We start from the raw sequence: 18,452 nt of genomic DNA, 5'->3' as shown, positions 1-18,452 counted from the left end.
GGCCACCTGCCGGCCGCCGTCGCCCGGGAGCTCTGAAGCTCTCTGGGCTCTCCAAGAGTTGCTGTTGGCGAAGGGTTAGGGGAAAGAAGGCACCTGGTCCCCTGTAGGACTGTACCTTGGCAAAGGAGGCAGAACAGGTTCCGGGGCTAGGGAGGTTTTCGCGTGGACGGCACTGTGGAGTGGGAGGCTGGAGGTGTGCTTGTGGGGGGAGGAGGTGACGCAGGGTCAAGTTACATTTCGAAAGGTAGAAGCGCTGGGAAATGCGAACATGGGAGGGTCAGTATGTCAGGTGCTCTAAGATCTGGGAGTCCTAAGGTAGCATAGCTGGAGCAGAGTGATGATTATGGCGTCTGAGTTGAGGAGACAGGACTAGGCTGGTGGGCAGGCGCTGGGTCACTGGGTTACTGGAGCCCAGCTGGTGCACCCTGGGCATTGGGGATTGGGGCAGTGCGTGCATTAGGACCAAAATGGACTGGACTCTGCATGGGCCGGGAATCGAACCCGGGCCTCCCGCGTGGCAGGCGAGAATTGCCCATGCACTGTCCTGCGTGAGACCACAGCCAGGCACTGCTCCCGACAAGACCCCAGCACACTCAGAGACGCTCGGGAATGGGACCAGCGTTTTTCTGAAGCCATTGACCCGACCAGATGGCCAGGGACATGATGGTCTCAAAAGGCTGCAGGCATGGGTCCTCATAGGTTTGGCGTTCTTGGGGTGTCGCGAGGCTTTTAGGTTGGGTGAATCGGAGGGAGACTTTTTTCACTACCTGGGTGAAAACTTTTCTGTGCATGGATAGTCACTGATCGTGCTCAAAGCGTGTTGTGATGCCGGTGGTGATTATGAACACAGCAGCATTATAATTCTAGATTTGTTATTTTTCCATTTTTTTGGAGATTTCAATTAAATGATAGGAAGTAAAATACTTTTTACCTACTATTTCTCAACCATTTACAATAGCCTCTATTTCTTGCATGTTTTTGAATTTTTTATTTGTTCTGAGGGTTTTTGTTGTCGTTGTTTTGTTTCTTTTTTCTTTCCTTTCTTTTTCTTTTCCCCAAGTCCAGCTCCACCTTTCGGGGCATGAGGACTGAGGTGTAAATTTGGAGAAAATGGAGAGTCTTATCACTGGTTGTTTCAAACACGTTACCCTGAAGAGCTCGAGCTTTATTTATTAGTTATATAATGCATGTATATTGCATTTACTAATGTTTATCTGTAATGCATTCAAACACGGGCAGTTTCAATTCATTTCCCTTTAATCATTTTCCAAGACATGAACATTTACACATTTTAGTTTCTTTTCTTTTTCCCCACTTTCTTGTCGTCATTAACTGACATTTTCCTGTATAAGCATGAATTTTATATTGCTCACCAAGTGATTATGTGTAGCTGGGCACTTCCTATTTGTACTCTGCCCAGGCTGCTTCCAAACATGTGGCTACAAAATGAAATACATTCAAACTCTATGTTTAGTCCTTAACATTATGATGCTTTTATATTTTAGTAGATAACAGAGAACGTGATCTCATACCTAGAGTAATATTTTTCTGCTGTAGGTCAATTTCTTACTGTCTGCATATCACTTTTATGTGAGAAGCACTTGTAATCCTATTCTTTAATACATTCTCAGGATAGTAATGATTAATACCTCGTTAATTTTAACTGTTGGGACCAAGTTTCTATTCTGCCTGGCAGTTTCTACTTGTACTTTGACTTCCAAGGGGACTGGGAGATTTAGATTCCTTTGCTCATATTTGAGCACCAGAAAAATGTCTGACCTGTCTTTCATACCATGGCACCAGAGTGATCTCTGACCTTTCAATACCCTTTATCTTTTCCTTATTTTTTCTATAAATTCTTAATGTCATCTTTTAAGAAACCATCTCCTAAGTTCTTGGGATGTAGCTCCCCCCTCCCCCGCCTCTCTCCCTATCCATATCCCTCTCTCTTTAAGGACACTCAAGTAAGCAAGAGTCATTATCTAGAGAGAGTTCTCCCTGCTTACTCAAGATGGCTGCAAAGGCTGCCAGGGGTTACTTGATTAACTAATTTTTGTGCTAGACAGCAAAGAAATTATTTAACTTCCTTGTAGAAACTTTAGAAAAATTATCAGCTTTAGTTCCCTGTAAACTCAGCCACAATCAGAACTAACAAAGGAAAGCTAAGAATGACCATAAGAGCAGGCGTTACGAAAGTTAGAAAGGCCTGAAGCTCATGAGTTCCCTAGGATCGACACAGGGGTCTGCAGCATCACCTGCACAGGTCCTTGTGGGTGGGCAGGATTCTCCAAAGAGCCATGCCATAAGGAACTCCATTCACAAAACATCTGTGGGCCGTTCCAGGAGATTACAGCATGGCTTCCGCCAGGTTTTTGCTGCTGTATTTTTCAGTATCATAAAAATACCTTTTTTGGATAAAAACAAAACAAAACAAACAAGCAACTACATTGGTTTTGCATGAGTCAGAAACACATCTAATTCCAGAAAAACAATGACACTCAATTTGAGAAAGAAAAGTCTGTCTCAAGGACAATCATGACTACTTGTAAAGCACTCCCAGCAATGAAGGAAGATTTTTATATTTCATTGTCATGGTACCTTGCCTCTATTATTGATTTTGTTCATTTTATGTTGTTTCAACATTTAAACTCTTTTAGGCTACAAACATCGTGTTAAATTAGTAGCTAGGTATGATATTTACTTATTTTATTTACTTATGTAAACAAAATGTACATAAGTAAATATTTTATGTAAACATGTGAACAGAAAATTACTTATGTATATAAAATATTACTTACATAAATAAAAACATTTACTTATGCAAGGAGTACTTAAATACAAAAATAGTAAGTATGTATATAGAGAAGAATGTTTTACAAAACTTTGTGCATGCCCGGTGTGGTGGCACCTCCCTGCAGTCCCAATCCATGGAAAGTAAATGCAGGAGGAGGGTCAGAGTTTAAAATCTTCTGTAGCTACTGAAGTGAGCTTGTACTATATAAGACAGTCTAAAATTAATTAATTGCTATGACTCAGTGGTTGAGAGCATTAGCTCCTTTTCTAATGAACCCTGGTTCGATTCCTGGGAGCTCACAATCCACTGTAACTCAACTTCTTAGGGATTTGATGCTCTCTCTAGACTCCATTTGATGCACATGCCTGGGGAAAAAAAAGCAACCAAATATATGAAAATAAACAATAAAATATATTTTAAGGTTTTTTAGACAGTATTTAGAGGTGTATATTACTATCTATTTTTATTTCTTTTTTGGTGCTTAGTCTGGCATCCAGGGACAGTCACTGACTCATAACAACAAACATAAACCTTTAAATAAGATGAAATGGGATACTTGAGCAGATATTTAAAACATATTTAAGGAAAGCCAGTTAATAGACACCTGAGTACTTAAATTGCTACATTCACTCAGGTAGACCCAGGAGTAGAATTCCATATCAGGAAGGACAGCAGTGTAAAAAAAGAAAAAAAAAGCGATGCATGTACTGTCAGGATGGCCGAGCGGTCTAAGGCGCTGCGTTAAGGTCGCAGTCTCCTCTGGAGGCGTGGGTTCGAATCCCACTCCTGACAGGCCTTCTTTTTAAAACCACAGACACTGAAACCTGAGATACATTTCACACTTCCTTCCAAAACCACTCTAGTGTCTCCAATCCCCTCACCCACACAATTCACCCTATCAGACAGTGTCTGGAGAAAAACCGTCTTGTAAACACACGCAAAATTCTGTTGTGTAGCATTTGGTAAAGGTGTTGTTTCCTGTTTGTGAGAAACCTGTGTGAAAACAGAGTAACAGTGCCGGTCCTGAGCATTGGAGGCACAGGGGCAGCCAGGCCGTTGCACAAAAACGTTGAACACCAGCAGATGGCCAACCTGTTAGTGAGGTTAGTGTGGTGTCCCGTCGAGTAACCCTCAGGCCCAGTCAGTACCTCTGGTCCGTTCCATTTCCTCCAAGCCCGGCAGGAACACCCACCGCGCCCATCTTGCTGGGTGGTGGTCTTTGAGGTATCTTCTCTGCTGGTGGCCTTTCCCTAGGCACACCTGCTTGATTCCTAGTCAACACACAGCCCCAGCCCCTTGCGCCAACCCCCCCAACCCGCAGTCACTCCTTTCCTGCCAGCAGGAGGAGCCCAAGGGGGCTTGTAACACCCGATTCTGTGTTACCCCCTCGGTACAGTTCGCGCCACCACTGTACCGAATGCGAGCTGGGCAAGGTCCTGGAGACTGAAAGAACACACAAGAGATCTGGGTCATTCGAAAGGAGATCAGGCAGGCGGAGATCAGCCGAAAGCCGTTTATTCCACTCTAGGGAAAGCCTTAAATACCCGGCTGCTGCACAAGGAATTCCCCCTAGGCAGGTGGGAAATTGCCACACCCAAAATGGAGTAAACAATGCCCTGCCCTGCAGCTAATCACCAGAGGAGGCAGAGGGAGTCAAAACCAAACAGAATGTTTTAGCTGGCTGAAACCAGAAACTGTCCTCAAGTAACCCTAGGAGCAGGGGCAGACCCGGGCTCTACAGGAGCACAGTCTGGATGCAGCCTGAGATTAAATCCACTGCCCATAATCCCTGGCCAGCTCAAAAGGGCCTGGTGCCTGCCCTTGAACAGACTCTTCCCCTGCCCCCTCTCTACATACTTTAGCAAAGGAGCAGCTACCTATGGAGAGCAGAGGCTATAAGACAGTGGCAATCTGTCAGGCAGGGGGTCAGCAGGACAGGGTGGAGGTTGATGTGGGGAATACTACAACGAGAGAGAAGGGGCTCACTCACAGAGACTCAGTCTGAACCTTGGTCAATTCGTGTTCCCCTGCCTGGCCCATTCACCCAAGACCCAATATCTATCAAGGACATGTGAAATGATTCAGTGTCTTCCTCCAGTCAGGGTCTACTAAAATTTTGACATTTTCCAGTGACTTTGCAACCTTTCCCCGGCTACACCTGGTAAGTACCCTGGTAAGCGCTACTATCTCTCTCTCTCTCTTTCTTTTACACACACACGCTTGCGCACACACCACACACACACACACACACACACACACACACACACACAACACAGAAGAAAGCTGAACTCACCTTCAATAATCACAAATAATTCCTCATGCACATCTGAGCAGGACAACAGATTCTTCATTCAAAAACCCAACTGGATCCAATAGAGTCTTTCAGGGACTTCCAGGCTGCCTCAAACACCTCCCTAGCCACGGACCCTGTTCTGCCTCCTTTGCCAAGGGACGGTCCTGCAGTGGACGAGGGTGCCTTCTTTTCCCTAATCCTTTGCAAACAACAACTCTTAGAGAGCCCTGAGTGCTTCCTAGTGCCTGACATCAGCCAGCAGGGTGTCTTTCATGAGGTGGAGGTGGGTACCCTGTCTCAGCTTGTTGCTCAGAGCCCACCCTCGCCTTTGGCCATCCACAGTGACTTTGACACTTCAAACCACTCCCTCCCTGATGCGCTCTCTCTCTCTCTCTCTCTCTCTCTCTCTCTCTCTCTCTCTCTCTCTCTTTCTCTCTCTCCCCCCCCCCCGCTCCTCCTCCTTTGCCTCTATCCCCCTAAATCATCCTCTGACTTTCTAATTCTCCCTCTGTCTCTCACTCTCTTTATCTCTTTAGCTTTCTCTCACACCTACAGAAAAACATCCAGAAGCTATGGGCTTCTGTCAATGCTGTCAATGTCGATATTTCAAAAGAATAGTTTTTTGTTTCTGCTTGTTTGTTTGTTTACAAGTTAAACACTCTTTTGTATGGAGAGGAAAGAGAATCAGGGCAGGATCACAATCGGAGGAAACCAAAACCAGAGTCCAACACTGTCAGAAGCCCAGTGCCTGACATCACCTGTTCACCTTGTGCGTTACAGAAGGTGCGGACAGTCACCGTCCCCTGGCTCTGCCATTCACAGGAGTGGCAGTCTGTCTCCCACGCTGAGGTTGCTGCTCCCCTTGGTAGTTTTTCCCCCAGTACTTGACCGGCATCTCCAAGACACTACTCACCATTTGCCATTTACAGCCTAGATGTTCAGTGACTCTGAGCCTACCCCTACCTTGTGGAAGTGACAAGCCTCCGCTGCTCCACCAAGACCCACCCCTTCCAGTTGCAGTGGGGCTCATTGCACTGTCCTCAAGGCTGCACCTTCATTCCTGTTTCCAATCAACATCTCAGGGACTCCACCCACCACGCAACTCCCAGCTTACCATGCTCTGTGGGATTCAACCTCCCACATTCTCAAAGACATCACTATGTAGCTGACTCTCCTCCTACACGGTTTCAGAACGACTGGCTGCTGTGAGTCATCAGCCTCAGCACCCCTGAAACAGGGCCTCTGCATGCTGACCTACAGGAAGCACCCCCAGGGCGCTTCACCTCAGTGATGCTGCTGTCTTCATCACTGCTGGCTTCTCAGCTCCAGGTGAGCACCGGCGATGACTGTCCCTGTCAGCCAAGGATTCACCTTGCTGGCTCCAGCCTCTTGTTCATTAATCACAGGTGACTCCTCAGCCCCAACTGCAGACACAGCAGGACCACAGGTTCTTCATTCCAAACTCCAAATGGCCCCAATGGAGTCTTTCAGGAACTTCTCCCCTGCCCTCTGAAAATTCATGAGCCAGGCATTTAGAACTCTTGTATACACTACTTTGAACATTCACTTCCAAGCTACCCCAGAGGAGCACAGGCAGCTTGGAGCCTTCAGCTGCTTGGCAGCCCACCGTTCAAAGGCCTTGCACAATCCTCCCAAAGGCATGGAATTGACTCTGTTCCAGCAATACCCCACTCTTGATATCGATTTCGGTGGGGGAGTGCTCCCTCCTGGCTTGCTCAGCCTAGTGCCCTACACCTCAGGACCACCTGGCCAAGGATGGCACGCCCCAGGCCACAACCACCCTGGCTCACCTCCCCTCACCCCCACACCACCACCACACCACCACACTCCCCCCCAACTCCCACCCCACCGCCCGCCGTGTGCTGTATGTCCCAAAGCAATCATTTGATCGTTCATCACAGGCACATGCTAGAGAGACCTTTTCACAAGCAGAATCCCTCTTCCCAGCCAGAAGGGCGGAGCTGGCTGAGAAACCAGGGAGCACAGAGGCGAGCATGGATCCTTGTCTTTCGCATGCGACGACCCCATTCCCCCACCTGCTAGCATAGGCTTGCCTGGTGTCTTTTTCCTATGGCCGTGTCATGGGAGCCACACAAGTGGTCCGGCAGCTTACTGGACAGAGCCTTCCCTGATCCAGCTCGACAGGGGGGTCTCTCGGTGTCCTGTGTTGGGAAGGCTTCAGGGCAGGACAGGGGTGTCGTCGGGTGGGAAAAAGGCGTGTCTGTGCTCCCCCAGGGTGGGCTGACACTATGCCTCCCATCGAGGCGGAGCTGAACCCAGCGGTAAGCACTCCTGGATCTGTTTCCGTGCCCCGGAGTTGCTGACAGGGTCACATCCGAGGAGACCCATCCAGCAACGGACCCAAAATGTAGGTGGGCAGAGGTTTCGCTCCAATATCCCGATTCACAGCCGCACCTGCACCGCTTGCCCGCGCACACAAGGAGCCGCAGAAACAGCGGCCTTAAAACAGCCAGGCTTGGCCTCAGCTCTCCCAAGTCGCTCTGGGGGCTTTCGAGGAAATCGAGCCCGGGTCCGCGCACTGTCTGCCCTGCCCTGCGGCGATGCGGAAGCTTAGTAACCACACCAGTTGCTTTCGGCTGCCATTCTGTCTGTTATCAGCAGAGAGTCAACACCACCCCACAGACCACCCTCACCCATGACCGGACACGAGCTCTCCTCCTGATTCCCATAGCAACACTGCAATCATAAACGATCACTTAGAGGCCCTGGAGTTTTGCCAGATACGCATGCTTAAATACATACATACGTATATGCATGCCTAGGCTCACAAACATACATAGAGAAGGACAGAAATACAGACAGACAGATAGAAAAACATATTGACAGAAACACACACACCCGTTGTAGACTGGAAAGAATCACTGCATTTGTCTGAAGTCGGCGCTCAGTTGTGAAGAGCAGAGGAAAAGTGATGCAGGTGTGGCAGGTGGGACGAGCTAGACGGTTTCTTGGAGACCTAAGAGCAGGTGACAGAGTGAGGTAGAGACTCTGTGGGCTCCATGAGTGGGTCGGAAGCTTGCGCGGGAGCGCTGCGTGTCGGTGTGTGTGTTTCGTCGGTGTGATAGTGGCGGTGTGTAGGCTGGGTGTGTCGGGCCGCAGCAGGGTTTAGCTGGAAAAGACGGTGGGCTTGAGTGGGAAGATAGGAAAAGGGTGGTGAGTGTGCGGGCAGAGAGCGCAGGTGAGGATGTAGGCCTTTGGGTTGCGAGGGGGGGTGTATGAGTGGAGAGCAGCAGCAGGGTCTCGCGGCGACGCTGTTGGGCAAAAGGTAAAAAAAAGGTGCTGTGGGGGTACGTAGTGGCCCCGCCCTTGCAAGGCACGACAGGTGTAAAGAAGGGGGAGAAGAGTAGAGGAGACAAAGAAGAGAAGCTCCCGTGGCCGGGAATAGAACCCGGGCCGCGGCGGTGAGAGCGCCGAATCCTAACCAATAGACCACCAGGGAGCGAGGGCCACACACCGACGGTGCTGGCCTCTCGGGGGCAGCCAGAATCTCAGCCAGTCGGCGAAGCCGGCTACCAGCTGCTGGCCCAAGCCGCCCACCCGGCAATACGCGGCTGGCATTCGGGGTTCATGTTATTGATCGGCGACTGCCCGTGCCCCCGTGCCCCCTGGCCCTGCCCGTCCCCTCCCAGCCCTGTTAGCTTCCCGCTTCCCGGTCGCTTCTCCATCAAGCCGGGCACCACTTCCCGGCAGGACGCCTCGCCCTGGCCCTTCTCCTCCGGCTCGCCACCCTCTCAAAAGGTCTAGAGCCTCCTCCCATCGTGTGGTCGTTCGGCCGGCCGCGCAGTCTCGGGACAGGAAGAGAGGCGCCGGAGGAGAGGGCCACTGTCGGCCTTGAACCTTGGCAAAAGGAGTGTACTGTGCGTTGGCCGGAAATCGAACCCGGACCTACTGCTTGGAAGGCAAGTACGCTCACCACTATACCACCAACTCCGCTCTGCCACGACGGCACACACACACACGCGGGACGCCGGGAACTGCCACCAGCCAGCGGACAGCGAAGGGAGGATGTTGGCAAAAAGTGGGTACTGTGCGTTGGCCGGGAATCGAACCCGGGTCAACTGCTTGGAAGGCAGCTATGCTCACCACTATACCACCAACGCCGCACCCCTAACATGGCACACACCTGTCATGCCACCAGGCAGCGGACAGCAACAAAGTCGCCGTCGCCTACCAGGTCTTCCCACGACTGCCCCAACCTCAAAGTCAAAGCCCAAGCGACACCGATGAAGACACCAGCACCGACACCGAAACCCTCGCCAACCCCAATCGGGCCTCTGCCGTCGAGCACGCGATCCGTCCCACGCCGCCCGTACTTCTCGCACGCACACGCCTCTGCTGCGCGGCGCTGTAGCTTCCTGACTGCAGCAAACCGCTGACCAGGGTAGCAGGGAGCAGCCGGGACGACACCGAGTGGACACGTCACCACCCAGAGACGCCTGGACCAGCGGTGGCTCAGACATCGAGGGTCGCATATTGCCGAGTCTCACACCCGCCCGCATTCTCGTGTTCCGAGGCGTCAGAGCCCTGGGTCAGGCGCCAGGCCAGGGACCCGTCGGCCGGGAGGCTTGTGGGCCGGCCTGGAAATGGGCGGCCCGAGCCTGGCTCTTGGGCCAGAGGACCAGTGTCCTGGCATTGGGGCGAGGGTCCAAGCAAGGATGCCCAGCGGGCCCAGGACCGCCCGTCTGGCTAAAAAGAATGGTATGTCTCCCCGTCGGGGAATCGAACCCCGGGGATACTTACCACTATACTAACGAGGACGACGACGACGTCGTCGTCACCGAGATGGCCAGCCATCTCCGACCCGCTTCCCAGACAGACCCGCCGCACTCCCTCCGAAACAGCGCCGACTTCCTCACCGAACTCCAAAGTCTCCCCGATGCGGCCAGACTGCCCCTCCAACCAGGACGCCGACCCACGGCCCTGTGTGACCACCGTGTACTAGTCCCCTAGTCCCGCCCATCGCCAGGGTGACGCAAGTCCCGTTCCTGGGCGGCCCCTCGTGGTCTGCCGTGGTGCAGGGAGCCAGGCCGGGTCCGGGTCCGGGATCGGGACGGGGAGAGACTTTGGTGCCTAGCAGCATCTCGACGTCGACTCAGTGAACGCTCTCCACGCCCACTGCTTGAGCACCCAAACACCCACGATCCTGTGCGCCCCAACTCGCCAGGTCCGCCGCGCTCACGTCCGTCATTAGGATGGCCACGCGGTCTAAGGCACTGCGTTCACGTCGCAGTCTCCCTTGGAGGCGTGGCTTTGAATCCCACTCCTGATATTTAGACATTTTTGCATTCCACTACCACCCCACCAGACCCCTGCGTGCCTCCTTCCACGGTCGCTCCGACGCCGCCAACTCTCCCCTCACCCCTGCAACCTTCCCTCAGAGGCCTGGGCCTGGAGGAGCGCCCTGCTCTGGACACCCGACAGTTAATGGAGGGCAGAGGCTGCGGCGCCAGCTGGACGCCTTGCTAAAGGCACCTCCGGGAAGCGGAGAGGCTGGAGCCCGAGAGGGGGCCGGTCCTGAGCAACCCGACAGTCTGGTACCAACGGAAGACCTCGTCCACTCCGACCCGACACCTGCATTTGTTGGCCCGACCCTCGCGCTCACCACCTCTTTCCGGCTCGTTCCGGCTAGTTCCTGCTCCTCCAGCTCCTGCGGGAGACGCCCCCCACGCACGTCCTCTCTGGCTGTGCTCGTCCAGGCTTCTTCTGTGCGCAGATGCCCGTCGCCCCGCACACCTGCCGACACTTGGTGCGCGCACAGCCACCCGGGTGCCCGACTACACCCCGGCCTGCAAGCTCGCTGGCTCTCTAGCTCCTCGGCTTGCACACAGGGAGAGTCAGGGTTGGCGTGGGACCGAGGCGTCCCGGAGAGGGGACAGTCTGGTCCCTCAGTCTGGTCCCGAGACTCTCCTGTCCTTGACCCTCGCGCTCGCCTGCTTGGTCCATGGGGCCCAGGCCAGGGATCTAGGTGTCAGGAGGAAGGAGGCTAGCTGGTCTGGGAGTGCAGGCTGTGACAACCGTCCGGGGACATCCTGGACCATGGCATGGGTGGTTCAGTGGTAGAATTCTCGCCTGCCACGTGGGAGGCCCTGGTTCTATTCCCGGCTCATACATTTTGGTTCTCTTTCACATACTGCCACATTCCCCAAAACACAGGGCGCACAGAACATCTCCTGCCCAGGTGTAACCCGCCATCCATAGCCTCCACCTTTCTTATAACTCTACACCCTGCCCCCACTCACACCCCACACCACCAGCCTCCAACTCCACAATATCATCCACACACAGCCTGGCTCTCTTACAATGGACACTTACTTGGTGAACCTTTCTTGCCCGGGACATCAAACACCTCCCTAGCCCCAGACCCTCTTCTGCCTCCTTTGCCAAGGGACAGTCCTGCGGGGGACCAGGTGCCTTCTTTCCTCTAATCCATCGCCAATAGCAACTCTTGCAGAGCCCAAAGAGCTTCAGAACTTCGGGGTGATGGCTGCCGGCAAAGGTTTCTCTCTCTCTCTCTCTCTCTCTCTCTCTCTCTCTCTCTCTCTCTCTCTCACACACACACACACACACACACACACACACACACACACACACACACCACACCCACCAGAAACACACACGTAAACACAGGAAATGGCTCATCCTCGCAGGTCCCGCCCTGACCCCTGGCCTTCGAAGACCTAGGCTCCTTCAGGCTGCTCATTGGCAAGTCCTCTCCAGGGAGCTTTACTATCGTGGCACGATGGACCAGCAAGGCTCAAAGCCTGCTCCAGCGAGCGCAGGGTGTCCACAGACTCTGTGTTGCACTCCTTCCCCAGCCTCCCAACCCTCGGACTGTGTCTCCCTTCCTGCGGGCCTAATCCTTTTTGTGCTTGCCTGCGGTGGGTACCAGGAAGGACAACGTTCACTCATCTGTCACCGGACTCAACCAGCGCCCACCGCCCACCGGTAGAGAAATGGCCTGTCTCATCACAGGAGACAGACAGTTCTCTGCCACCTGTCAGTCCTTGACCAGCCTGAACAAAGGCGAGCTGGAGTGGTCATGATCATCGCAGCTTCTTTCTTTTTTCTAAAGAGAACCCAGGAACAGAACCAAGAGGGGATTTTCAGTTGACTCTTGTCGGCAGACGCAGGTCAAACAAGGTGGCCGAACAAGAGCAATAGAGACCAAATATTGGTGCTTGGAGATGGGTTTTTTTTTACCCCGGCTGCTGCTACTGCTGCTGCTGCTGGTGGTGGTGGAGAGGTGTGGAGGCGTTGGGATGAGGGTGAGTTGGACATGGGTAGGAGCAGAGGCGGCCTGATCTCTGTTACCAGGTCTGGGGATCATCTGCTGTGGTTCCTGCACATTTATTTCTGAGTAGGGACCAGGATCACATCATATTCGGATCAAATGTGTGACTTAGAGAAACCTTGAGGTGAGACGGTTTTATTTCTTCCTAGGAGTCCTTAATGCCACACTGCTGGAAGTGGGGAGAGATGGGGAGGTGGGGCTGGAGTTCACTTAAGTTTGAGGTTTGGGTTTTGGGGCTTGTAAGCAGGGTGGGGTGAGAGACCCAGAGGCAGGAGTTGGAGCAGAGGACTAGCATGCGGGCTGCTTACTGGCTCTCTTATCCAGTGCGAGACAACCACCCACCTCCTCTCTTCATGTGCCTTCCCACACCACTTGTGAATCAAGACAATATCCTAGATGGTCGAATAAAGATCCATCATCTTTTGATAAGAAAGCAAAAAATCTCAATGGGCAAAAGAAAGCATATTTATCAAGTATAAATATGGCATAACTGGATATCAACATGTAGAAGAATGAAGATAGACCCGTATCTAGACCCAAGCACAAAACACAAGTCCAAATGGATCAAAGACCTCAACATAAAGCCAGACACACTGAACCTTATAGAAGAGAAAGTGGGAAGTACACGTGAACGAATTGGCACAGGGAACCACTTACTAAATAGAACCCCAGCAACACAGACACTGAGAGAAAAATTAATAAATGGGACCTTCTGAAACAGAAAAGCTTCTGGAAAGCAAAGGACATGGTCAACGACACAAAATGACAGCCTACAGAATCAGGAAAGATCTTCACCAATCCCACATCAGACAGAGGTCTGATCTCCAAAATATACAAAGAACTCAAGAAATTGGATACCAAAACAACACATAATCCAATAAAAAAAATGGAGTAAAGACCTAAACAGAAAACTCTCAACAGAGGAATCTAAAATGGCTGAAAGACACTTAAGGAAATGTTCAACATCCTTAGTCATCAGAGAAATGCAAATCAAAACACCTCTGAGTTTCCATCTTACACTTGAAAGAATGGCTAAGACCAAAAAACACTGAAGACAACTTATGCTGGAGACGTTGTGAGTAAAAGGGATTATTTCTGCATTGATAGTGGGAATGCAAACTGGTACAACCTTTTTGGATGTCAGTGTGGTGATTTTTCAGAAAATAAGAAAACAACTTTCCACAAGTTCCAGTTTTACTACTTTGGGGTATATATCCAAAGGAATCTCAATCGTGCCACAAGGACATGTGCTCAACCATGTTCATAGCAGCTTTGTTTGTCATAGCCAGAACCAGGACACAACCTAAATGCCCCTCGACCGAAGAATGGGTAAGGAAAATGTGGTACATTTACACAATGGAATACATCACAGCAGAAAAACAAACAAATAAAACCCGACAGCTTGAATTTTGGAGGAAAATGGATGGAGCTAGAAAACGTTATTTTGAGTGAGGTAACCCAGACACAGAAAGACAATTATCACATGTACTCACTCATAAGTGGTTTTTAAAAATAAAGCAAAGAAAGCCAGCCTAAAATCACAATCCCATAGGTCTTAGACAACAATGAGGACACTAAGAGAGACTTACATAGATCTAATCTATATGGGAAGTAGAAAGTAGAAAAAGACAAGATCTCCTGAGTAAAATGGGAGCATGGGGACCTTGGTGGAGGGTTGAAGGAGGAAGGGAGAGGCCTGGAGGAGAGCAGAGAAAAATGTAGAGCTCAGTGAATATCAATCTCAAAAAAAAAAAAGAGTAATCATCATCTCGTGGAGGGGTCTCTTGAATTGAGAGTCTCTCTTCCCAGATGAGTACAGGGTTTTGTCAAGTTCTCCAGAAACAAGCAGCACAGTTGACCCTGTGCCAACGTGGCACACAAGCCGGTCGTTTACTGAACCATAACCATTCCTTTCTTGTTCATCTCCAGGAGCTCATTTCAACCCCGAAGGCACGGGATCGGCTCTTTCTCACCAATACCCCACTCCTGGTACTGATTTCAGTCTGAGTGAGTCTTGGAATTGTTGCCAGCAAACACCACGACCAAAAGCAGTTCAGGCGGAGAAATATTGGTTTCTTAAGCTCCTAAGTCCCTCACAGAGGGAAGCCTGGGTAGAAAAGCAGAGGCAGGAACTGATGCTGTAGGTAGCTGTCGGTGGGGGAGTGCTCAGCCTGCTGCCCTACATCTCAGAACCACCTGCCCAAGGATGGCACGCTCCTGGCCACAACCCACCCGGCTCTGCCCCACACCCCAGCCACCATCCCTTCCCCTGTGTGCCGTCTGTCCCACAGCAATCATTTGATCGTTCATCACAGGCACATGCTAGAGAGACCTTTTCACAAGCCTAGTCCCTCTTCCCAGCCAAGAGGGCCGAGCTGACAAGAAACCAGGGAGCACAGAGGCGAGAGTGGATCCTTGCCTTTGGCATGCGATGACCCCATTCAGACACCTGCTAGCGTAGGCTTGCCTGGTGTCTTTTCCTCATGGCCGTCTCATGAGAGCCACACAACTGGCCCGGCAGCTGGCTGGACAGACCCCTCCCAGATCCAGCTCGACAGGGGTGTCTATGTATTGAGAAGGCTTCAAGGCGAGGCAGGAATATTGTCGGGTGGGAAAAGGGCGTGTTTGTGTTACCCAGGGTGGGCTGATACTATGCCTCCCATCAAGGCGGAGCCGAACCCAGCGGTAAGCACTCCAGGATCTGTCTCCGTGCCCCGCACTTGCTGACAGGGTCAAGACCGAGGGGACCCATCGGGCAACGGACCCAAAACATAGGTGGGCCACTAGAGGTTCCGCTTCAATATCTCGATTCACACCCGTACCTGCACCGCTTGCCCGTACACACAAGGAGCCATAGAAACAGCGGCCTTAAAACAGCCAGGCTTGGCCTCAGCTCTCCCAAGCTGCTCTGCGTGCTTTCGAGGAAATCGGGCCGGAGGTCCCGCACGGTCCGCCTTGCGGCTCTGCAGAAGCTTAGTAACCACACCAGGTGCTTTCGGCTGCTACCCTGTCTGTTATCAGCACGGAATCAACACCATCCCACAGAGCACCCCCACCCACGGCCGGACACGTGCTCTCCCATCCCATAGCAATACTGCCACCATAACGATTTTGCAATATACGCATGCATACATACATACATACATACATACGTATATACATGCCTAGGCTCACAAAGAAACAGAAAATAACAGAAATACAAACAGACAGAAAGATAGACAGACAGGCATATTCACACACACACACACACACACACACACACACACACACAGAATAGACTTTAAAGAATCACTGAATTTTTTGAAATCGGCGTTCAGTTGTGAAGAGCAGGGGAAAGGTCCTGGGAGCGTGTGATGCAGGCATGGCAGGTGGGATGAGCTAGATGGTTTCTTGGATACCTAAGAGCAGGCGACTGTAACATGAGGGGCCGGCTTGTTGGGGTATCTGTCCCGCCGGGTACACCACAGCCAGCATGCCCCAAAGAGAAAATCAATCACACAGAGATCTCTATAAGTTATAAAGCTGATTGGCCCATTAGGTCAGGCTTCTTATTAGTCCTTGTAACTTATATTAACCCATTATTCTGATCTATGTTAGCCATATGGCTTGGTACCTTTTCCAGCTGTCAGCTTCAGGCGACAGAGTGAGGTGGAGACTCAGTGGGCTCCATGAGTGGGTAGGAAGATTGCGCGGGAGCGCTGCGTGATGGGTGTGTGTGTGTGTGTCGTCGGTGTGATAGTGGCGGTGTGTAGGCTGAGTGTGTCGGGCCGCAGCAGAGCTTAGCTGGACAGGCGCTGAGGAGTTGGTGTGTGCAGGAAAAGATGGTGGGCATGAGTGGAATGGTAGGAAAATGGTGGTGAGTGTGCGGGCAGGGAGCGCAGGTGAGGCTGTAGGCCTTTGGGTTGCTGAGGGAGGGTGTATGAGTGGAGAGGAGCAGCAGGGTCTCTCTCGCAGCGAAGCTGTTGGGCAAAAAATAAGAAAGGTGATGTGGTCATAGTGGGGACCCTCTTGCAGGGTAGGACAGGTGTCAAGAAGGAGGCGAGGTTCATGAGGTAAAATTGAAGAGAGGAAGAAGAGAAACTTCCCTTACCAGGAATTGAATCCGGTCTATGGAGGTGAGAGCGAGGAATCCTAACCACTTGACCACCTGGGAGCAACGACCAGCCACCGATGGTGCCTACCTCTCCCCGAGGGCCTCAATGCTGCTGAACAGCCAGGATCTCTGCCAGTCTGCCCTGCTGACTGCCTGCCGCTCGCCCCCGACGCCTGCCCGATAATACACGGTTGGTATTCGGCGCCCCTGCGATCGATCTTCGGCCACCAGTGCCCCTGGCCCTGCCCGTCCGCTCCCTGCCCTGCCCGCTGCCCGACGACCGGTGACCTCTGTCGCTTCTCGGGCAAGCCAGGAGTCACTTTTCGGTAAGATGTCTCGCCATGGCGCTTGGCCTTCTTCTCCGGTACTACCAGGTACGCCCCACGACGGCCCCAACCTCAAAATCAAAGCCGAAGCTGACACCAACGAATACACAGACACTGACACCCACGCCAGCCCCAATCTTGCCTCTGACGCCGATCTCGCGTTGTTCCTCGTCATCCCATGTCACCCGTGCTTCTTGCGCGCACACGCCTGTGCTGCGCGACGCTCTAGCCTCCTGGCTGCTGCAACCTGCTACCATGGGTTCGGCCAGGCAAGCACACGCAACGAGGGCCACAGGAATCAGGGAGCAGCCGGGACGACACCTAGTGGACATGTCACCACTCAGAGTCGCCTGGCCTACTGGTGGCTGAGGCAGCGTGGGCGGCAACCGCCGGCTCTCACACCCGCCCCGCATCCTCGTAGGGGGCGGGGGGAAGGTTGTTTATAAGCGTCGGAGCACTGGGACAGACGACAGGCCAGGGACCCGACGGCCTGGAGGCCTGTGGGCTGGCCTATCAGTGGGCACCCCGAGGCCACTCTTGGGCCAGAGGACAACTGTCCTGGCATTGGGGCGAAGAGCCAAGCAAGGATGGCCAGCGGGCTCTGGACCGCCCCCGCCCTTGTGCCAGAGGACAACTGTCCTGGCATTGGGGCGAGGAGCCAAGCAAGGATGGCCAGCGGGCCCAGGACCTCCCGTCTGGCTTAAAAAGATACCATGTCTCCCCGTCGGGGAATCGAACCCCGGTCTCCCGCGTGACAGGCGGGGATACTCACCACTATACTAACGAGGATGACGACGTCGTCGTCATCATCATCGAGATGGCTGGCCATCTCTCACCCCTTTCCTAGACAGACCCTCCGCCCTCACTCCGAAACTGAGCCGACCTCCGCACCGAACCCCAAAGTCTCCCAGACGCGGCCACACCGCCCCTCCAACCAGGACACGGACCCGCAGCCCTGTGAGACCAAGGCGTCAAAGCCCCCTGGTCCCGCCCATCGCTGCAGGAGACCCTGGTCCCGATCCTGGGCTGCCTTGAGTGGGTTGGGGTGGTGCGGGGAGCCACACCGGGTCCGGGTCCGGGACCGGGACAGGGAGCGACTTTGGCGCCTAACATCATATCGACGTCGATGCGGTGGACCCTGTCCACACCCGTAATTAAGCACCCAGACACCCACGAGCCCGAGAGCCCCAACAAACCAGGTCCGCCGCGCCCACACCCGCCATAAGGACGACCGAACGCTCTAAGGCGCTGCGTTCAGGTCGCAGTCTCCCCTGGAGGCGTGGGTAAGAATCCCACTCCTGACAACCTCACTTTTTTGCCATCCGCACCCACCCCACCACACCGTGCGCGCCTCTTTCCGACGCCGCTCCGACGCCGTCCACACTCCTCTCTCGCCCGCAACCTTCTCTCACACGCCCGGACCTGAAGGATCGCCCTGCTCTCGACACCCGACAGTTACTGGAGGGCAGCGGCGGGGGCGCATGCTGGACGCCTTGCTAAAGCCACCTCCGGGGAGGGAAGAGGCTCGAGTCCGTGCGGGCCCGATCCAGAGCGGCTGGCCAGCCAGTTAAAAACAGAGGACCACGTCCAGCCCTTCTCGACACCCGCACTTT

At 52.9% G+C, this 18,452-nt stretch overlaps 3 non-coding genes across 3 annotated transcripts; 1 reads left to right on the top strand and 2 right to left on the bottom strand.

Annotated features, from left to right (window-relative positions):
• The first annotated feature begins 3,503 nt into the window (after positions 1-3,503).
• Positions 3,504-3,586, top strand: Trnal-aag (transfer RNA leucine (anticodon AAG)). Its single transcript has one exon. It is a non-coding gene; the product is annotated as a tRNA-Leu (tRNA).
• A 5,571-nt stretch (positions 3,587-9,157) lies between these two features.
• On the bottom strand, positions 9,158-9,229 carry Trnag-ucc (transfer RNA glycine (anticodon UCC)). The gene has a single exon. It is a non-coding gene; the product is annotated as a tRNA-Gly (tRNA).
• An 8,327-nt stretch (positions 9,230-17,556) lies between these two features.
• Positions 17,557-17,628, bottom strand: Trnad-guc (transfer RNA aspartic acid (anticodon GUC)). Its single transcript has one exon. It is a non-coding gene; the product is annotated as a tRNA-Asp (tRNA).
• Between the last annotated feature and the right edge of the window lie 824 nt (positions 17,629-18,452).

The sequence above is a fragment of the Myodes glareolus genome, chromosome 5, assembly GCF_982192425.1.
Source record: "Myodes glareolus chromosome 5, mMyoGla1.1, whole genome shotgun sequence".
Classification (NCBI taxonomy): Eukaryota; Metazoa; Chordata; class Mammalia; order Rodentia; family Cricetidae; genus Myodes; species Myodes glareolus.
The sequence above is the reverse complement of the archived record's forward strand: the minus strand, read 5'-3'. Positions and strand labels throughout refer to the sequence as shown.